The sequence below is a fragment of the Lithobates pipiens genome, unplaced genomic scaffold (genome assembly GCF_037356315.1).
Source record: "Lithobates pipiens isolate NorthernLeopardFrog02 unplaced genomic scaffold, aLitPip1_a1.2 Scaffold_23, whole genome shotgun sequence".
Taxonomy (NCBI): domain Eukaryota; kingdom Metazoa; phylum Chordata; class Amphibia; order Anura; family Ranidae; genus Lithobates; species Lithobates pipiens.
The window spans coordinates 151,849,396-151,870,536 of NW_027507785.1; the positions used below are offsets into that span (position 1 = coordinate 151,849,396).

The 21,141-nt window shown below is 44.9% G+C and overlaps 1 protein-coding gene across 3 annotated transcripts in view; it reads left to right on the forward strand.

Moving 5' to 3' along the window:
• TCF20 (transcription factor 20) overlaps window positions 1-20,331 on the forward strand; it is a 437,268-nt gene extending 416,937 nt beyond the window's left edge. For all 3 annotated transcript variants that reach the window (XM_077452493.1, XM_077452491.1, XM_077452490.1), the window contains exon 7: window positions 20,078-20,331. The gene's annotated coding sequence lies outside the window, so the exon portion shown is untranslated. The remainder of the gene's footprint in view (window positions 1-20,077) is intronic.
• The last annotated feature ends 810 nt before the right edge of the window (window positions 20,332-21,141 follow it).

A 21,141-nucleotide genomic window follows, 5' to 3' on the forward strand; every position in this document is an offset into this window, starting at 1 on the left:
TGGGCGGGATGGGAAGTGGTTAAAAAGCACATACAGTGGGGCACTTAATGTACTTTAACACAAGATTCGTTAAGACACAGTTAAACAGCAAGTAGAGTGCATATGAGTTTGTACTCTACATACACCTCATGCTTCCTCCATGCGTAGAGTTCCATCGCCTTTCCTGTTTGCACAGTCCACTGTATTAACTCCTAGTGTGCTGGAAGGTGCAAACGGGAAAGCCTAGGGGAACTCTCAACATGGAGCCAGTACAGTGAACTTCACAGAGCTGTTTGTCAGCTGTGTATTCTATCATTCCTGACCTCCTTGCAGCAGTGTTTTCCTCCTGTGTGAATACCTGTACCCTGTAGTGCACCAGATTAGTGCACTCTTTAAGTGAGCGAGATTTTTTTTTATTAAGTCAGCAGCTACAAAAAGTGTAGCTGCTGACCTTTAATAAAAAGGTACTCGCCTGTCCCACAGTCCAGCTCCATGGCCGCCCAAACCCTCCCTTATTTCCCCCACCTGTCTGTTGCACCGGCAATACTACTGTGCGCACCCGACTTTAGCAGCTTCACAGCCAGGTGCGCACTGCGCAGGTCTCACTGCACTGTCCTGAATGGCCAGGCAATCTTCTGGGACCTGCGATTGCAGGGAGAGCGGGGCCTAGGCGGCCTGAGCAGTAATGGGAGCTGGGTACCCACACCACCTATCACACCCCACCCCCTACCCCCCACTCCCCCCCCCCCCACACACACACAAAATAAAATGCCAAGTGGAGGTTCCACATTTGGGTGGAACTGTACTTTAATAAAATGTTTATACAGAAAGCACCTCACACTCCCAACCCTGCCATGTACACAGCACAGGTGATCCAGTACGTCTCATATTCCTCACCTGCAGGACTGCATGACCACCATCTCAACATCCTCCCTTTGATTCTTACATCCTTAAGTCTCCCCCTCACCACCAGCATTTTTATCTTTGAACTCTTGAATACATCTGTTCCTATCCATGGATTCCTCCGTCTCCAGTCTCTTCCATCTTTCAGTTCCTATCTCAGACTCCCCCAGCCTTCCATCCTTCCTTTCTTATTCATGGATTCTTCCATCCTTCAGTCCCCCCCCCCCCCCTCATATCCCGGATTCTTCTATAATAATAAAAAAAAACTGAGTTCTTCTAAATGCTTGAATTTTTTTGGATGGAAACGATCGTATTTAATCATGATGTATCGTGGAATCAGATCGTTGAACAGATACTCTTAATCGAATCGTGGGACCAGGGACCACGGAGGAAGGTGAAAAACCCCAGCAAAGCATGATCCAATTTGCTATAGCAGGGGAAAAATTCCTTCCTGATCCACCAAGAGGCAATCAGAATTTCCCTGGATCAACTTTACCTAATAAAGGGTAGTACCCAGTTAAATTAAGGAAAAAATCGAGACCTTTTTAAAGCGGTAGTAAACCCGCTATTTTTTTTTTTTTTAACACCTGCAAAGCAAAAGGCATAATGAGCTAGTATGCACCGCATACTAGCTCATTATGAAATACTTACCTTAGAACGAGGCCCCGACATCTGGCCCGATCCACGCCGAGGGAGCTGACATGCTCCCTCGGCGTTTCTTCCGGGTATCGCGGCTCCGGCGCTGTGAGTGGCCGGAGCCGCGATATCGTCACTCCCGCACATGCACGCGGGAGATTTCATTCCGGCCGGTCGGCTACTGCCGGATTTTCAGGCCGGGAATCCCCTTGTGCGTATGCGCCGCTGCAGTCAGCGGCGCATACCGAGGGGAATATCTCCTAAACCGTACAGGTTTAGGAGATATTTTTTTTTACCTACAGGTAAGCCTTATTATAGGCTTTCCTGTAGGTAAAAGTTTAAAAAATTAGTTTACAACCACTTTAAGAGCAATCTACTGAGCTGCCCAAAACCAGCTCTGGAGGGAGTCTATTCCACATTTTCACAGCTCTTACTGTGAAAACCTTTCCATATTGTGTGAAACTTTTCCATATTTGGAGATGAAATATTTTTTCCTATAGATGTAATGAGTACCGCCTTGTCCTCTGTGATGACCTTAAAGTGAATAACTCAACACCAAGTTGACTATATGGACCACTTCTGTATTTGTACATGTTGATCATATCCCCCCTTAATCTCCTCTTCTCAAGAGAGAATAAATTCAGTTCCCCTAATCTTTCCTCATAGCCGAGTTCCTCCATGCCTCTTATCAGTTTGGTTGCCCTTCTCTGCAACTTGTCCATTTCTCTGATATCCTTTTTGAGAACCGGTGCCCGAAACTGAACTGCTTATTCCAGATGAGGTCTTACTAATTATTTGTACAGGGGCAAAATGATATCGCTCTCTCTGGAGTCCATACTTTTCAATACAAGAAAGGACTTTGCGCGCTTTAGAAAACGCAGCTTGGCATTGCATGCTATTATTAACCACTACAATACAGGGCACTTTCGCCCCTTCCTTCCCAGCCCAATTTTCAGCTTTCAGCGCTCTAGCGCTTTCAGTGACAATTGCGCGGTCATGCTGCACTGTACCCAAATGAAATTTTTATCATTTTGTTCGCACAAATAGAGATTTATTTTGGTGGTATTTATTCACGACTCCGTTTTTTATTTTTTGCGATATAAGCGCAAAAAAGCGGAAATTTGGAAAAAAAACATTTTCTTTTTTCTATTTTAAAAGAAATCCAATAAAATCTAATTTTGTCATAAATTTAAGCCAAAATGTATTCTGCTACATGTTTTTGGTAAAAAAAAATCCCATTAAGTGTATAATAATTGGTTTGTGTGATCACGGACATATGTACGCAAATGATCATGTACATATGTGTGCAGGTGATCACGTACATATGTGTGCACATAATCATTGGGACAAGTGATTTTAGTGGGACATATGTGGGGGACATGTTTTTATTATTAGGGACATGTGTTTTTATTTTTTGGGGACATGTATGTTTTGGGGACATGTGTGTTATGGGGACATATGTGGGGATTGTGTTTACACTGTGTGGTATGTTGTGTGTTTACACTAGACTGAAGATCAGTGAGTAAAAAGCTGTAAAAAACAGCTCATACTCACTGATCATCAGCCGGCTGCAGCAATCTGCTCTCCTCTCCTCAGCGATGACTTCTGTGTGAGGAGAGGAGGAGCCGATTGCCTAGCAACCGGCTGTTTGTTTACATCACACGACGGCCGTGATTGGACACGGCCGTCATGTGATCAGGAGGGCCAATCACAGAGCCCTCCTGCCGATCTGAGATGCGCCGTGTCCCGGTGACACGGGCGCATCGGGATCGCGCCGCTGCGCGGGCACGCGCGCGCGCGCGATCCCGCTCCTCCTGATGGACGTTCCTGAACGTCCTATCAGGAGTAGACTGCTCCCACCCGGCCGTATATGTGCATTGGCCGGGTGGGAAGTGGTTAAGCTTATGATCTACCAAAGCCCCACTTCACTACTTCACAATGGATTCCCCAGTTGTACTAGTAGATCTAGTAGTTTATTTAAAAAAAAGCCTTTTACTATCACTTTAACCACTTTAACCCTGGAAGGATTTGACCCCTTAACGACCAGGACATTTTTTGCGATACAGCACTGCGTTGCTTTAACTGACAATTGCTCAGTCTTGTGAAATAGTACCCAAACAAATTATTTTTTCTCAAAAATAGAGCTTTCTTTTGGTGGTATTTTATCACCTATGCGGTTTTTATTTATTGCGCTGTAAAAGTGCAACAATTTTGAAAAAAGTTTTCTTTACTTTTTGCTATAATACATAGCCTAAAAAATAAATAGTTTATTCATCAGTTATGCATATATGTGTGTGTGTATATATATATATATATATATATATATATAATATTCTAAATACTTTTGGTAAAAAATAAATCCCAATAGACGTATATTGATTGGTTTGCACAAACGTTAACACGTCTACAAACTATGGGATAGATTTAGGGACTTCTATTTATTTTTGTTTTTACTAGTAATGGCGATCTGCTATTTTAAGTGGGAATACGATGGACAAATCTGACCCCAAATTACACTTTTTGGGGACCAGTGACATTATTACATCAGTGCTATAAAAAGGGACTGATCAGTGTAGAAATGACGCTGGCAGGGAAGGGGTTAACACTAGGGGATGATTAAGGGGTTAGCTGTGTTCCCTAGGTGTGTTCTAACTGTAGGAGGGATGGGCTGCCAGGGACATGACATAGATCACTGTTCCCTGATGACTGGCAACAGCAGATCTCGAACATGTCCCCTGTCTGAACGGAGATCCCCATTCTGCCTCTGTACTAGGTGATTGCGGGTCACCGATAGACATCGATTCCGCTCGACCGTGGGCACGATCCTGCAGCAGGCACGAGCTGCTGGTGGAGTGCGTACGCTGCCGTATAGCTACGGCGATTAACGCAGGAGAGCCAACCGGCAGCTGGTTGGCAAACAGTTCAACTCTACAGTATCTTCCCGAATATAGAAGTTAAACTAGCAGATCTAAAGTTACTTGGTAAAGGTTTTGATTCCTTATTAAATATGGGTACCACATTGGCCCTACGCCAATCCAGTGGTACCATTCCAGTCATTAAGTCCCTAAAAATTGGAAACCATGGCATTGAAATGACAGCGCCCAATTATTTTAGGAGAACCATGGGTGGATGCCATCTGGTCCAGGTGCTTTATCCACTTTAAGGCCCTTTTCACACAGGCAGATAGAATTGTGCTTTTAGCTGCGAACAGGTGACGTTATCTACCGCAGCTAAATGCACACAATGCTTTCCTATGGCCCCATTCACACACTGCATTTAGTGACGGTTTTGTTACATGCGGTTTTGTGCAGATGGAAAAAAAATGTATTGGACTGCGTCCAGGAACTATTTACTGCAGCTATCTGCACATAACTGCAGGTAATCGCAGTGTACTATTTCTCCTGCAGATAGCAGCGGCAACAAGGAAAGAAAAACAATAGGAAGCACATCAGAAATGGCAAGAATTTTCCAAACGCAGCTAATCGCAATGTACAACTGCAAGTGAATGCTGTGCAAGGATTCTCTGAATTTCATTATAACAAAAAATAACAAAACATGCTTTTAATAGCGGCAGAACAGCCGCCCGTGTGAAAGGGGCCTTATTCTGTCTTAATATTTCTGGACCATATCACTTTTGAGTCATTGTGGACAATTTGGGGCTGTGAGAATACATCCCCATTATGGACTTGAGCTTCCCCATGCTCCTTTGTATACACAGAGCTGAAGAAAATATTTAATAAATTCGCTTTCTCATTGTCCCCGGTCACCCACTCTAGATTATTTTGTAAAGGGCCTACATGCTCAGACCTGGCCTTTCTACTAATAACATATTTGAAGAATTTGTGAGAGTTTGCCCCATCTTTTGCAATCTGTCGTTCGTTTGAATTTTTGCATCCTTGATTTCTTTTTTACATATTCGGTTATATTCTTTGTAACATTTAAACGATGTTCCTAAATTTTTATATTTTTTATAAGCTCTTTTCTTATTATGTATAACATTTTTATCTTTGGCTGTGAGCAACATAGGCTTTATATTTAACCTTTAATGGCTTGCCGACCAGCTGCCATCATTATACTGTGGCAGATCGGCACGATCCTGCGAGCCTTCTTAGCTGTACGTCTGCTCCTTTAAGCGGGATAGCATGCGCGCACCGCCGAAGGGGATGCTCGTGGCCGACGATCGCTATGATGCAGAACAGGGACGTGTATGTATAAAAACATGAATCCCTGTTCTGTGAGGCGTGACAGATGGTGAGTTCCTAATAGTACATATCAGCCTAAACTGAGAAAAAAAATAGCTTTTTTAAAAAAAATCTTTATTATTTTATATTATATTTTATAATTTATATTAGAGCGACAATTTAGAAAAAAAAAAACAATATTTTGTACTGTTTGCTATTTTTTTTGTTTATAGCGCAAAAAATAAACTCACAGATGATCAAATGCCACCAAAAGAAAGCTCTATTTGTGGGATAAAAAGGACGTCAATTTTGTTTTGGTGCAACGTTGCACGACCACGCAATTGTTAAAGCGACGCAGTGCCATATCTCAAAAAGTGTTCAGCCCCGGAAGGATTTATGCCCTTCCTGAGCAGAAGTGTTTAATCTTTTTGCCCATGGGAATATACTTTGCAGTGTGTTTGCATGCAGCCTTTTTGAAGAATTCCTATTTCTGTTCTGTGTTAATCGATGTTATATTCCCTTCCAGGCCAAGTCCTGGAGAAGCAGCCCTCATCCTTGGAAAATTTGCTCTTTTAAATTTAAGTGTTTTTAACTTCCCCATATGTGTGTGTGTTTTCTTACAGCTAACATTAAATTAAATCATGTTATGGTCACTGCTATCCAAATGTTCTTTTATAGGAATATTGGTAATAAGCTCTGCATGATGTGAGATTACCAGGCCCAGCAGAGCGTCATTCCTAGTCAAAGCCTCAATAAACTGGACCCTAAAATTTCCTTCTAATAGATTTATAAATTTTTGCCCTTTTAACAGTGCAATTACTTCAATTTCCCTGCAGTTAAAATCCCCCATTATTACCACTTTTCCAGCCCTTTACATTTGTGCAAGGAGCTCAGTCTCCACCTCCTCTTTAACACTGGGAGGTCTATAACAAACTCCAATGATAACCTTTGTAGTACGCACACCCATGTACAGTTCCACCCATAATGCTTCAGACTCATCACACTCTCCATAAACTAGGTCCTCTTTCATACTCTCTTTGAGATCACTTCTCACATAGAGACAGACACCACCACCCTGATTTACCCTGTCTTTCTGAAAGAGAGCATAGCCAGGAATATTCAGATGCAAACCATTTTTAGCATACAGGTTGTACTCCAATGAAAAGTCAGCCCAGTGCTCTACAAACCCAAATCCCTCCTCCTTACACCAGATCTTGCATTGTATTGCATGTGCTTGCAGGGCACTTGCACAGTGGCCCATTGACTTCAATGGGTTGCAATCACCCACCAAATGTGACAAGGGATATAATTCCTGCTGCAGCATGTGTATACCCTTGGCTGCTCTCTCTGCAGCTAAAGGGGGGGGGGGGGAGTTGAGGGTGGTAAAATCATGGGTCAATTGCACGTTCTTACAGTCCCCCGACCTAACATCAATGAGCTCTAAGCCCTTGTACACACGGTCGGAGAATCCATCGGAATGTGTCCTATCGGACCGTGTCGTCTGATAATCCGACTGTGTGTGGCATGCATCTGACTGATTCCGTCGGAATATCCGTCGGACCCAATTTTCCAACATGTTGGAAATATTTCCCGACCAACTGGGCCGATCGGACATACTCCGATCATGTGTAGAGAATTTTGATCGGACCAAGTGCCACGCATGCTCAGATCAAATTCCTACATCAAAGCTATTGGCTACTAGCTTGAATGTAGTCCCATCGTAATGAAATTACGTCATCACGTTCTGAAAGATCTGATTTTTCGCCAACTTTGTCCGACTGTGTGTATGCAACAGTTTCGGACAAGATCCGACGGACAAAATCCGACGGATTTGGTTGTGGAAATCTCCGACCGTGTGTACAGGGGCTTAGGGTGCTGCTTACAAATGCAACTAAGGGCTCATTTGAAAGCCTGACAGGCACGACTGCTTCTTTGAAAAGCAAATCAAGTGCTTTTGACAGATAGGAGGCAATATGTTTAAATCAGATGTGGAGAGGCGACATTTAGTGACAGGCTGTGGGGGCTCTGAAGCAACCCCCTTTTGGAGGGGTTAAGTGGGCCCTCCATAGGTGCCCCCTGAGAGGGGCCTTGGTGGATGCCCCCCATGAGGGGCCTCAGCCAGTGCCCCCTGTGAAGGGCCCAGTGGTGTACCCTGTGTGGGCCTAAGGCGGCAGAGCGCCCCTCCCTGTGTTCTTTGCGTTTTCACAGGTGGGGTTGGGCTTATAGGCTAGTAAATGGTGCCCTCCCGCGCCTCCTTGGTCTCGACTGATCTGTCTCTGCTGTCGTAAATGTGGCTCACCTTGCAGGGTTGATGGCCACACTCCCTGTCGGTGAGGTTGTTCCTCCACAACTGCAGTGGCGCACAAGAAGGTGCTGGTTGTCTCCCTTATTACATCTGTGTAGGAAAATTTAAAGATGGATGTGCCGGTCCCCTTGGCACCCATAAACTATGTCGCACAGCAGAAGTGTTCCCTTCTCCCTCCTATTTTGTGATATTTGTTCATAAAGACTGGGAGTGTCCAAAGCGTCCCTTTCTGGTTCCAAAGACACTTCGCTGTGAGGTACTCCTTTGTGGGGTCCTTTCTTAAGGAGTGGACTGTTCCACCAGTAGTGGATCCCCCTGCCTCTAGGGTGCGCAAGGCAACCATGATTCTGGAGCGGGTCTCCCGCTTTTAAGGATCTGGCTGACCTACCTGGAGGGGGAGCAGATTCCCTCTGCTTTCGCTGAGTTGGCGGACCAGTTGGTCTGGAGTTTGTTTGCGATGCCTCTTGGACTCAGTTCCCTCTGTTGCTAAGCTCTCTGTTTCTCCAGTGATGCTTAGACTTGTATTGGGGCTTAAGTGTTGGTCTGTGGACTGGGCTTCTAAAAAAAAAAAGCTCTGACCGGTTACTATTTCAAGGCAATGGTCTGTTTGGGGCTACTCTGGATGACATTGTTACAAGTCTCACAGGAGGGACGTGTAAATGACTTCCACAGTCTGAAATGGGGGGGGGGGGGGGGAAGGGCCTCGTAGCAGATGTGGTCCTTGGCACGCAATGGCCCTGGTCTGGCAAGCCGAAAGTGGGGCTCCCTAGACCTACAGACAAGGCCCCTTCAGCACCTATGTGCTAATGTTCCAGACTTGAACCCCAAAAAATAGATTTTTACTTCCGATTGGCGTCTGTCCCTGGACTGTTGGCAGTTCTCGTTGGGGCTGTGCAAGCCCTGTTGCTTCAGGGTGTGCTTGTCCCGGTTCCAGTGGGTACAGAATGGAGTCTGTCTGCACAGTGGAGGCGTCCCTTCGTCATGGGGACTTTCGGGCTTCTGTCAACATCACAGATGCTTATTTATGCACTCCAATATGTGCCCAACACAGACGCTTCCTCCATTATTTTCAGCTTGCCGTGTTGACTTACTCGTACTCTTGCGTACTCGCAAAGGTGTTGGCCCCAGTTCTGGCATGGTTATGTAAGCAGGGGATTGCAATCCTGGGCTGCTTGGATGATCTTCTGTGAACAGAGTCCTCAGCTACCCTCAGGGGTGACGTAGCTTGCTATATAGACCTCAGTTTAAAGTTGGCTTCTATACTACCACAAGTCTGCTCTGGCTCCTTCCAGAAAATTGGATTATCTGGGCCTGACTCTGGTTTCATCTCTGGCCAGAGTTTTTCTTTCTCTGGACAAACTACAGAAGTTGCATGCTGCGTTTCAACTACTGTTGTCTCGCAGGTGGGCCTCCCTGTGGTCCTGCAGGTGGGTGTTGGGCCTGATGGTATCTACCTTTTGAGGCGATTCCATTTGCGCAGTTCCGTACAAGCTCCTTTCAAGTGAGATCCTGGAGTAAAGTACCTGAGGTCTCAGGAATATCGGATTTGGTCCCTGGTCTGGTGGCTTAGCTTTCCGGGATTTCGGCAAGGCACATCATTTCTGCCCATGTATTGGACAGTGGTCACCACCAATGCCTGTCTGGGTGGGGAGGTGTCCTGTGACTGGGTTTTGCTCAGAGTCATTGGACGCTGAAGGAATCCGGACTGCCGATCAATATCCTGGGACTTCGCGCGGTCAGAATTTGTATAGAGGTCAACTTTGGGGGCTCTGGGTACGGATCCAGTCAGATGATGCCATGGTGATGGTCTATGTCAATCACCAGGGCCGAGCGAAGAGTGTGTTGGTGGCCCTGACAGTAGCCAGCATCCTCTGGTGGGCAGAACGCCTTGTTCTGGCCCTCTCCACCGTATGCATTCTAGGAGTGGAAAAATAGCAGGCGGTTGCCTCAGTCGGTTAGTGTTTGTCCACGGGGTGGTCCCATCACCAGAACATGTTTCATCGGATAGATCTCAGGTGGGGCACTCCCGAGGTATACCTGTTGGCATCCTAGCTTAACGGAACGGTACTGAGGTTTCTGGCAAGGTCATGGACTCCTATGGTGGACACTGCAGATGCTGTGGTGGGGTCGGTATAGTCGGATCTACCCCTCTCCTCTCAAGATTCTGCAGCAGCTTTTCTTTTGCACAGGATCGAGGTCGAAGGGATTCCGGTCATTCTAGTGGGCCCGGATGGTCTTGTCGGTCTTGGTATGCTGACCTGGTGCTCTTGGTCGCTGACGTCCCTTGGCGGCTGCCTCACAGGGAGGTTCTACTGTCCCAAGATCCGATCCTCCATCCTGCCTCAGTCGCTGGTTTTTGAAGGCCTGGCTGGGGGGGGGGGGGGGGTGAGCAGAACTTTGCCTTGAGTACCATCAAGGGCCAGTGTCGGCCTTGGCGGTTTTGTTCCGCATCCCCTGATCTTGTACTCCCTGGTGCATACTCTTAAGGGGTTTGTCATCTGCCTCCACTCATGCGGTTGCGTCTACTGCCGTGAGGGATCTATTCTTGGTGCGTTCGGGTTCTACAGGAGCTACAAAAGCTGCCTAAATTCCAGAAAATGTACCCTAGTTTGTAGACTCCATAACGTTTGCACAAACCAATAAATATATGCTTATTTGTTTTACCGAAGACAGACATGTGGCTGAATGCATTTTGGCCTAAATGTATGACTAAAATTTAGTTTATTGTACTTTTTTATAACAAAAATTAGAATTTTTTTTTTTTTTTTTTTTTTTAATTTGCTGTATTTTTCATTTAGATCGCAAAAAATAAAAACCGCAGAGGTGATCAAATATCACCAAAAGAAAGCTCTATTTGTGGGGAAAAAGATGCACATTTTGTTACAACATTGCATGACCGTGCAATTGTCAGTTAAAGCAGCACAGTGCCAAATTGTAAAAAATTCTCTGGTCATTAACCACTTAAGGACCGCCTCACGCCGATATACGTCGGCAGAATGGCACGGCCGGGCACATGATTCTTTAAGTGCCCAGCTGTTGGTCAGGAGCGCGGCGGCGCGCTCCTGACCCGGTCCTGTGCTCCGTGGCCGCGGGACCAGCGGACCCGATCGCCGCTGGTGTCCCGCGATCGGGTCACAGAGCTGAAGAGCGAGGAGAGGTCTGTGTAAACAAACCTCTCCCTTTGCTTCCCTGTGTGGCTGTCACGATCGTCTCTTCCCTTTCATAGGGAAGGACGATCAGTGACTTCACATGCCAGGCCACGCCCCCCTACGATAAAAAAAAAACACATAACGTCATACATAACACTGCACTGCCCCCTAGTGGTTAACTCCTTCACTGCCAGTGTCATTTACACAGGAATCAATGCATTTAAATAGCATTGATTTCTGTATATCTGACAATGGTCCCAAAAATGTGTCAAAAATGTCCGATGTGTCCACCATAATGTCGCAGTCACAATAAAAATCGCTGATCGCCGGCATTACTAGTAAAAAAAAAAAAATATTAACAAAAATGCTATAAAACTATCCCCTATTTTGTAAACGCTATAACTTTTGTGCAAACCAAACAATAATCGCTAATTGCGATTTTAACAAAAATATGTAGAATACATATCAGCCTAAACTGAGGAAAACATTTTTTATTTTTTATTTTTTGGGGGGATATTTATTATAGCAAAAAGTAAAAAATATTGCATTTTTTTTTCAAAATTGCCGCTCTATTTTTGTTGATAGCGCAAAAAATAAAAAACACAGAGGTGATCAAATACCACCAAAAGAAAGCTCTATTTACGGGGAAAAAAGGACACGCAATTGTCAGTTAAAGCGCCGCAGTGCCGAATTGCAAAAAGGGGCCTGGTCCTTTGGCTGCAAATTGGTCCGGAGCTTAAGTGGTTAAGGAGGCAAATCCTTCTGGGGCTGAAGTGGTTGAACACCTCAGGTAGTCTAACCAACTTTGTTGTTTTTAACATGGATGTTACAGATTTGAAGGTTGTGAAAGATGCAAACAATCTGTATATTTTCTGAAAAGGACAAATTAAAACATGGTACTGTTTAATTTGTAGGTTTCTTTAACCACCTCGCGCCCGCCCTATAGCCGAATGACGGCCGTAGAGCAGGCGCGTTCGTCCGGGTGGTCGTCCCTGGACGTCCTGATGTTTACTTCCGCAATGCGCGCGGGCGCGCATCGCGGAAGTTCTGTGTTCGCCGTGTCCCCCGGGGACAGGCAAACACAGATCGCTGTAAACGGCCAATCACAGCGGCCGTTTACAGCGTGATCGGCGTGTCCAACGGGAGATGATCTCATATGTAAACATATGAGATCATCTCTCAGCGCCGCTCTCCCTCCTCGCACAGACAGTGTGAGAGGGGAGAGATGAACGGCTGCAGCGGCAGCCGTTCTGCCTCTAGTAAATAAATAAATAAATAAATAAAAAGTGCCATCCTCCCCCCAGCAGTGCCATCCTCCCCCCCCCAGCAGTGCCATCCCCCCCCCAGCAGTGCCATCCCCCCCCAGCAGTGCCATCCTCCCCCCCCCCCCCCCAGCAGTGCCATCCGCCCCAGTGCCATCTGCCCCAGTGCCATCCGCCCCAGTGCCATCTGCCCCAGTGCCATCCACCCCAGTGCTACCTGCCCCCAGTGCCATCCACCCCAGTGCTACCTGCCCCCAGTGCCATCCACCCCAGTGCCACCTGTTGTCAGTGCCATCTGTCATCAGTGCCATGTATAAGTGCCATCTGTCATCAGTGCCACGTGTCATCAGTGCCACATAGTGCCATCTGTCATCAGTGCCACGTATCCGTGCCATTTGTCATCAGTGCCACCTGTCAGTGTCACGTGCCATCTGTTGTCAGTGTCTGTTGTCAGTGTCAGTGTCATCAATGCCACTTATCAGTGCCATCTGTCATCAGTGTCACGCGTCATCGGTGCCATGTATTAGTGCCATCTGTCATCGGTGGCACGTATTAGTGCCATCTGTCATCGGTGGCACGTATTAGTGCCATCTGTCATCGGTGGCACGTATTAGTGCCATCTGTCATCGGTGGCACGTATTAGTGCCATCTGTCATCGGTGCCACGTATTAGTGCCATCTGTCATCGGTGCCACGTATTAGTGCCACGTGTCTTCAGTGCCACGTATTAGTGCCACGTGTCTTCAGTGCCACGTATTAGTGCCACGTGTCATCAGTGCCACGTGTCATCAGTGCCACGTACAAGTGCCACGTGTCATCAGTGCCACGTACAAGTGCCACGTGTCATCAGTGCCACATATTAGTGCCATCTGTCATCAGTGCCACATATTAGTGCCATCTGTCATCAGTGCCACATATTAGTGCCATCTGTCATCAGTGCCACCTGTCATCAGTGCCACGTATAAGTGTCATCATTGCCACGTATCAGTGCCATCTGTCATCAGTGTCACGTGTCATTGTCTTGGTGCTTCAAAAGTGTAATAAATAGTCAACAAGTTAGATGTGTAATTTATGTTCCTAGAACACATGATGGCGCTACCTGCATGTTGGGCCTCTCTATGTGGCCAGGCTGTGAAAAAGTCCCACACATGTGGTATTGTAATACTCGGGAGGAGTAGCAGAATTTTTTGGGGGGTGTCATTTGTGGTATACACATGCCACGTGAGAGAAATAACCTATTACAATGACAATTTTGTGGAGAAAAAAAAAATGAAAAATCTTAATTTTGCAAAGAATTGTGGGAAAAAAATTACAACATCAAAAAGCTCACTATGCCTCTTACTAAATACCTTGGAATGTCTACTTTCCAAAAAGGGGTCATTTGGGGGGTATTTGTACTTTCCTGACTTGTTCGGGTCACAAGAAGCGAGATAGGCCACCAGTACATCAGATGTGATCAATTTTGTGCGATTCGCACCACACCTTGTAGACTCTCTAACTTTCACAAAGACCAAATAATATCCACTAATTTGGGTTATTTTTACCAAAGATATGTAGCAGTATAAATTGTGGCCAAAATTTATGAAGAAAAATTAATAATTTGCATAATTCTGTCACAGAAACAAAGAAATATGCGTTTTTTTTCAAAATTTTAGGTATTTTTTCATTTATAGCGCAAAAAATAAAAACCCCAGAGGTGATAAAATACCACCAAAAGAAAGCTCTATTTGTGGGAAAAAAAGGACAAAAAATTCATGTGGGTACAGTGTTGCATGACTGAGTAATTGTCATTCAAATTGTGAGAGCACCGAAAGCTGAAAATTGGTCTGGGCAGGAAGGGTGTTTAAGTGCCTAGTAAGCAAGTGGTTAAAGTCATAAAGATGTATATCAAAACCTTATCTTTGATTTCATAAATACATTTATTATGAGTGGTTTAAAAGTCTCATAAATCTCCATTAATATGAAAACTAAAACTACATTGGATTAATAAAGAACACATTCTATTTTTATTGCTCAGCAAAAAAAAAATGTACACATGTTTGAAATATTATGAATACACAGCTTTCCCTTAAAGGACGTTGAGGCACCAAACTTTCACTGTAGCAGGGGTTAGGCTGCTGGGTAGTAGCCCAGATCCCCTCTACAGCAGACAGGCCCTATATTGATATTACAACTAGGTCAGTCTTGACCTACTTTTAACCAGGTTAAATATGTTAAAAGTAGGCCACCTAGGAAAGCATAAGCTGTATTGAGTGTAATAATTATATAATTGTTAAAGACCATTCCAGATATACAGATCTGACAAATTTTAGAATTACAGGAAGATCTGAGACTGATGTCACTTTAAAGTGGTTGTAAACTGTTACAAACCACTTTGACCTACAGGTAAGCCTAGATATTAAGGCTTACCTGTAGGTCCAAGAAATATCCCCTAAACCTACACGGTTTAGGAGATATTTGGCAAAACACAGGCACCGCTGTCTACAGCGATATGCGATCGCGGCTTCGTCGAATGACAGCGGCGGAGCAGCGAGACCCACCGAGAAGATGGATGCTCCGGACTACAGGGGACAGCGGTGACTTCGCTGGCTCCTGTGTCAGGTAAGTGACACATAATGGACTACTATGCGATGCATAGTAGTCCATTATGCTTTACCTTTGCAGGGAATGAAAGAGGAAGTAAACTCATCAGGGTTTACTTCCTCTTTAACCACTTGCTTACTGGGCACTTAAACCCCCCTCAGTCCCAGACCAATTTTCAGCTTTCAGCGCTGATGCACTTTGAGTGACAATTACGCGGTCATACAACACTGTACCCAAATGAAATTTTTATCATTTTTTTCCCACAAATAGAGCTTTCTTTTGGTGGTATTTAGTTACAGCTCGGAGTTTTATTTTTTGCTAAACAAACAAAAAAAGATGCAAAAAAAAAAAAAAAAAATCATGTTTTAATAGTTTGTTATAAAATTTTGCAAACGGGTCATTTTTCTCCTTCATTGAAGTGCGCTGATTAGGCGGCACTGATAGGCTGCATTGGTGGGCACTGATGGGCTGCATTGGTGGGCACTGATAGGCTGCACTGGTGGGCACTGATAGGCATAATTAAGGCGGCACTAATAGGCACAGATAAGGCGGCACCGATGGGCACAGATAAGATGGCACGGATGGGTGGCACGGATAAGTGGCACGGATGGGTGGCACGGATGGGCACTGATAGGTACCACAGATAGATGGGACTGATGGGCACTGATAGGTGGCTCTGATAGGTGGCACTGCTGGGCACTGATGGGCGGCACTGCTGGGCACTGATGGGCGGCACTGCTGGGCACTGATGGGCGGCACTGGGGTGCAGCACCTTTGAGGCAGATTTTGGGTGGCACTGTGGGTGGCACTGCTGGGTGGCACTGTGGGTGGCACTGTGGGCACTGCTGGGTGGCACTGTGGGCACTGCTGGGTGGCACTGTGGGCACTATGGGCACTGCTGGGTGGCACTGACAGGGGGGCACTTACTTTATTTCAGGATGGCACTGCGGGTGGCAGGTGGGCACTGGCAGGGGGCAGGTGTCCGTTTAAATTGCTGGCCGTGATCGGGACTGATGTCCCGAACACGGCCGCCGGCGATCGGCTTTTTTTTTTTCTCCTCGCGCTGTCAGCGCGAGGAGGAATACTAGCCGATTACCGGCTCCGTTTTATCACATGATCAGCTGTCATTGGCTGACAGCTGATCACGTGATAAGGGGTCGGGATCGACCCCTTACACGGATCGGTGATCAGGCGAGTCTCACGGACTCGCCGATCACAGAGCGCGCCGCGCGCGCCCCTCAGGGGGCGCGCAGGCCGCTCGTAACCGGGACTACGTCAATAGACTTAGTCCCGAAAATGTGGGTCCGCGCTATTGCCGTCATTTTGCAATAGCGCGGATCCCAAGTGGTTAACCACCTCAGTACAGTGCACTTACACCCCCTTCCTGACCAGACCAATTTTCAGCTCTCTCACAGTTTGAATGACAATTACTTAGTCATGCAACACTGTACCCATATGAAACTTGCGTCCTTTTTTCCACACAAATAGAGCTTTCTTTTAGTGGTATTTAATCACTAGTGGGTTTTTTATTTTTTGTGCTCTAAATAAAATAAAACGTAAATTTTGTGAAAAAAAAATGCCTTTTTCTTTGTTTCTGTCATACATTTTTGCTAATTAGTAATTTTTCTTCATACATTTTGGCCAAAATTTATACTGCTACATATCTTTGTTAAAAATAACCCACATTAGTATATATTATTTGGTCTTTGTGAAAGTTAGAGTCTACAAACTATGGTGCCAATCACTGAAAATTGATCACACCTGATTAGGCCTTCAGTACATCAGGTGTATCTCATTTCTTGAGACACTAACAAGTCAGGAAAGTCTAAAAATATATTTAAAAAGATATTTGTAAAGTAGACATTCCAAGGTATTAAGTAAGTAGCATGGTGAGTTTTTTTAAGTTGTCATTTTTTCCCACAATTCTTTGCAAAATGAAGATTTTATTTTTTTTTTTTTACAAAAATGTCATATTATCAGGTTATTTCTCACACACAGCATATGCATACAACAAATTACACCCCAAAATACATCCTGCTACTCTTCGAGTACGGCGATACCACATGTGTGAGACTTTTACACAGCCTGGCCACATACAGAGCACCAACATTGAAGTAGTACCTTCAGACGTTCTACGAGCAAAAATGACGCATCTCATTTCTCAACCACCTATTACACCTTTGAAGGCCCTGGAGTACCAGGACAATGGAATTTCCCATAGAATGACCCCATTTTGGAAAGCAAACACCCCAACGTATAATCTGTGAGGCATAATGAGTCTTTTGAACGGTTCATTTTTTTCCAGAAGTTTTTGGACTATGTGGAAAAAAATGAAAACACATTTTTTTTTACACAAAGTTGTCAATTTATAAGATATTTCTAACATATAGCAAAAATTACACCCCAAAACACATTCTGCTGCTACTCCCGAGTATGGTGATACCACATGTGTAGGACTTTTACACTGCATGGTCACATAGAGAGGTCGAACATTGAAGTTCAGGCGTTCTAGGAGCATAAATGACACATCTCATTTCATTCCTACCTATCACACTTTTGAAGGTCCCGGGGCACCAAGACAGGGAAATTACCCACAAAATGACCCCATTTTGGAAAGCAAACACCCCAACGTATATTCTATGAAGCATGGGCTACAAATAGGTACTCGGGTACTCTGATGAGCTGCAAATAGGTACTTGAGTACTCTGATGGCCTGGTGACAGGTACTTGAGTACTCTGATGGCCTGGTGACAGGTACTCGGGTACTCTGATGGCCTGGTGACAGGTACTCGAGTACTCTGATGGCCTGGTGACAGGTTCTCTGATGGCTTGATGACTGGTATTTGGGTGCTCTGAAGGGCGATGACAGGTACTCGGGTACTCTGATGGACCGTGACAGGTACTCGGGTACTCTGATGGACCGTGACAGGTACTCGGGTACTCTGATGGACCGTGACAGGTACTTGGATACTCTGATGGACCGTGACAGGTACTCTGATACTCTGATGGACCGTGACAGGTACTCGGGTACTCTGATGGACCGGGACAGGTACTCGGGTACTCTGATGGACCGTGACAGGTACTCGGGTACTCTGATGGACCGTGACAGGTACTCGGGTACTCTGATGGACCGTGACAGGTACTCGGGTACTCTGATGGACCGTGACAGGTACTCGGGTACTTTGATGGACCGTGACAGGTCCTCGGGTACTTTGATAGACCGTGACAGGTCCTCGGGTACTCTGATGGGCCGGGACAGGTACTCGGGTACTCTGATGGGCCGGGACAGGTATTCAAGTACTCTGATGGACTGTGACAGGTACTCTGATGGACTGTGTGTGACAGGTACTATGAGGGGTGGTGACAGGTCCAACTTTATTGGCGGGGGGGGGCAATCAGTGTGATTGGTGTACACTAGGCGGTAACGAGATGTTACCGCAATCTCCTCCTCACGCACGATCGGTGGGTGAGGAGGAGAACCCGGTAACATCTCGTTACCGCGGTTTGTTTACATTTTAGTGATCGGCTGTGAAAGGATCACAGCCGATCACGTGGGTAAACAGCCGGCCAATGGCTGTTTACCAGCATCGGTGACGAGCAGTGTTCCCGGGGAACACGCCGCCACCGACGCACAGCGCAATCGCGCGCATGTGCCGTGCACAGTGGGGGTGTGACCATCTGTGATCACGTGGTAAACAGCCATCACCGATGGCTGTTCACCCCCTTCAGTGGCGAGCGGTGTCTCCGTGACATGCCGCCACCGAAGAAACAGGGATGCGCACGCACGATCGCGCGCATTCCCTGTTTAAACGGGAGGCAGCGCCACAATAGGTGCACTGCCTGGCCGTCATTTGACTGCCGGCGGTCAGAAAGTAGTTAAACAGGTTTGTTAAATATTGTACACAAAAATTAATCAATACATTTAAAAAGATTTGCAGGTATAACCATTTTTTTCTCCTCATTTTGTCTCCTGGAGCACTGCTGGAATCCTCGAACATTCCACCTTTGGATCTTTATCCCAGTGCCTTTGTTGCATGCAGCCATGATCAAGGCTGTCTTCCTATCATGTAAGGGCCTACCTGAGCAGTCAATTTATATTCAGTCTAGTGGATCCTCACACTACATAGTAGTTTGGAAATCTAAATAAGATTGTGCACTGAGATCATAAAGTTGTGTTGGGCTGTCTTTAGAGGTTTTGTATTTTTCTTATATTAAGAAATTTCTAATATTTCTATGATGCTGTGCAAAATGATCAATATTCGTATTAACTAGTAACAAAGTCACTGTTTTTTCAGAATTTAGAACTAAACATAAATATGCGCTCGCTCCACCAGATCAGTGGGAGTGGGGGGGGGGGGGGTGCATCACCGGCATTCCAGCATCATGTCGGTTGCTCAGCTTTGTCCCTTTTCTGCTTGTTTGGATCCATTGGCATGCTTCCATTTGGCCTTTGTTGCCCACCCTTTTGGTTCATTGTTCGGGGACATCCCAGTGTTCATAATTACCCATCCTGTAATGTACGATTACGATAAAATAAATTTTTACTTACCTGTAAACTCCATATCTTGACCTGTACAGTACAGGACACGAGCTACCCAACCCCCCCCCCCCCCCCCCGTATTGCTTGCTAAAGAAAATTAGTTCTCATGGAGTGGGGTATTGTTGTAGGGCTACACCCAGGGGGGGGGGGGGCATAAATATCCTTTTTCCCTCTTTGTACTCCAAGCGATGGAATTTGCAGGTAAGTTGCATTCCTTTTCATTTTTGCTTTTCAAATTTTCTGAAAACTAAATATTTCCGCAATGCAGCCCCTTTTGAAGAATTGAGGCCAAACTTTTTGCATTATTTTAGATTAGTAACAATTACCAAAAATATTCTCTTTGAACGCTAAAATTGATCCCATTTATTTTCTTCAACATACATTTTGGTATTGTGTACATTATGTTAAATGCCTGGTCTTTTCAATAAAGATGCAACTTTCTGTATACTTTGTGTTTTAATACTTCTATGCAACAAAGTTGGTATAATAAATCTAGTTGTCCTCCTTTTTCACGTTTTTTTTTTTTTTTTTTTTTTTTAGGTAAAATTACTACGGAAAGGGGATCATCACACCTCAGTCCACTGAATCTGCTCCCTAGGTGGACATTGCCTTCTCTTGGGAATACTCCCACATGGCATGAATTTCTGCCATGGACTTATAATGCCACATTGGACAAATGGCATTAAAGAATCTGATCTTACGGCCTGTAAAACTATTTGCATCTTGATGTACGGGAGAAGAACTGTGAAATATGGATTAAATGTTAAAATAAAACATATATTTTTAACCTGAAAGACTTTGAGAGGAAAGGCGCAGTAAACTTTTTATGGTTGAGGTTAAACTTCATTTTAAAGTCCTAAACATTACATATGTACAAAGACTTTTGAAAACAATTTTAGAAAATATTTTGTTCATTGTTCAATATGCTACAGAACTGCTTTCTTTACCCACCGAAGCTCTGTTCTTTTCAGCTTCTGAGAAAGGTGAAGCGTAAAGAAGACCCAAGAGTTATACTCAGTCTGTGTGAGAAACATCTGAATTGATGCTAGCTGCTGCAGTAACAGCTTTTTTATGTAAATCTTGTATTAAATGAAAAAAATTTGGCCAGATCTTAATATGCAAATCCACCAAATGCAGTGACGTCAAAGTATTGTAGTTTTTTTTTTTTTTTTTGCTTTACTGCTGTATATTCATATTTTTTTCTACATTGGAAAATAAATTTAACCTTCTTGGACATCTATAAAATGAAAAACACAAACATCGTCAGGTGAGGCTTTTTTTATTTCATTTTTTTTATAACTCAATTTTTTTAAGCCCCTTTACAATCACAAGATTAACGTTCCTGACCATGGTTACTCATGCTGAGAGAATGTTAAAGCTGGACTCCAGCAAAACTAAATAAAATTGTTACGCTAGCTCTTTAAATACCTCAAATGTACACAAATCAAACTCAGTGATGTGATAAATGAACAGAGACTCTAAACTCCAAAGACATGCTGGTAGGTTAATTGGCTTCTGTCCAAAAATTGTAGACACTCGAGTTGAACTGGATGGACTGGTGTCTTCATTCGACCTAACTATGTAACAGTGATATATAGCGATAG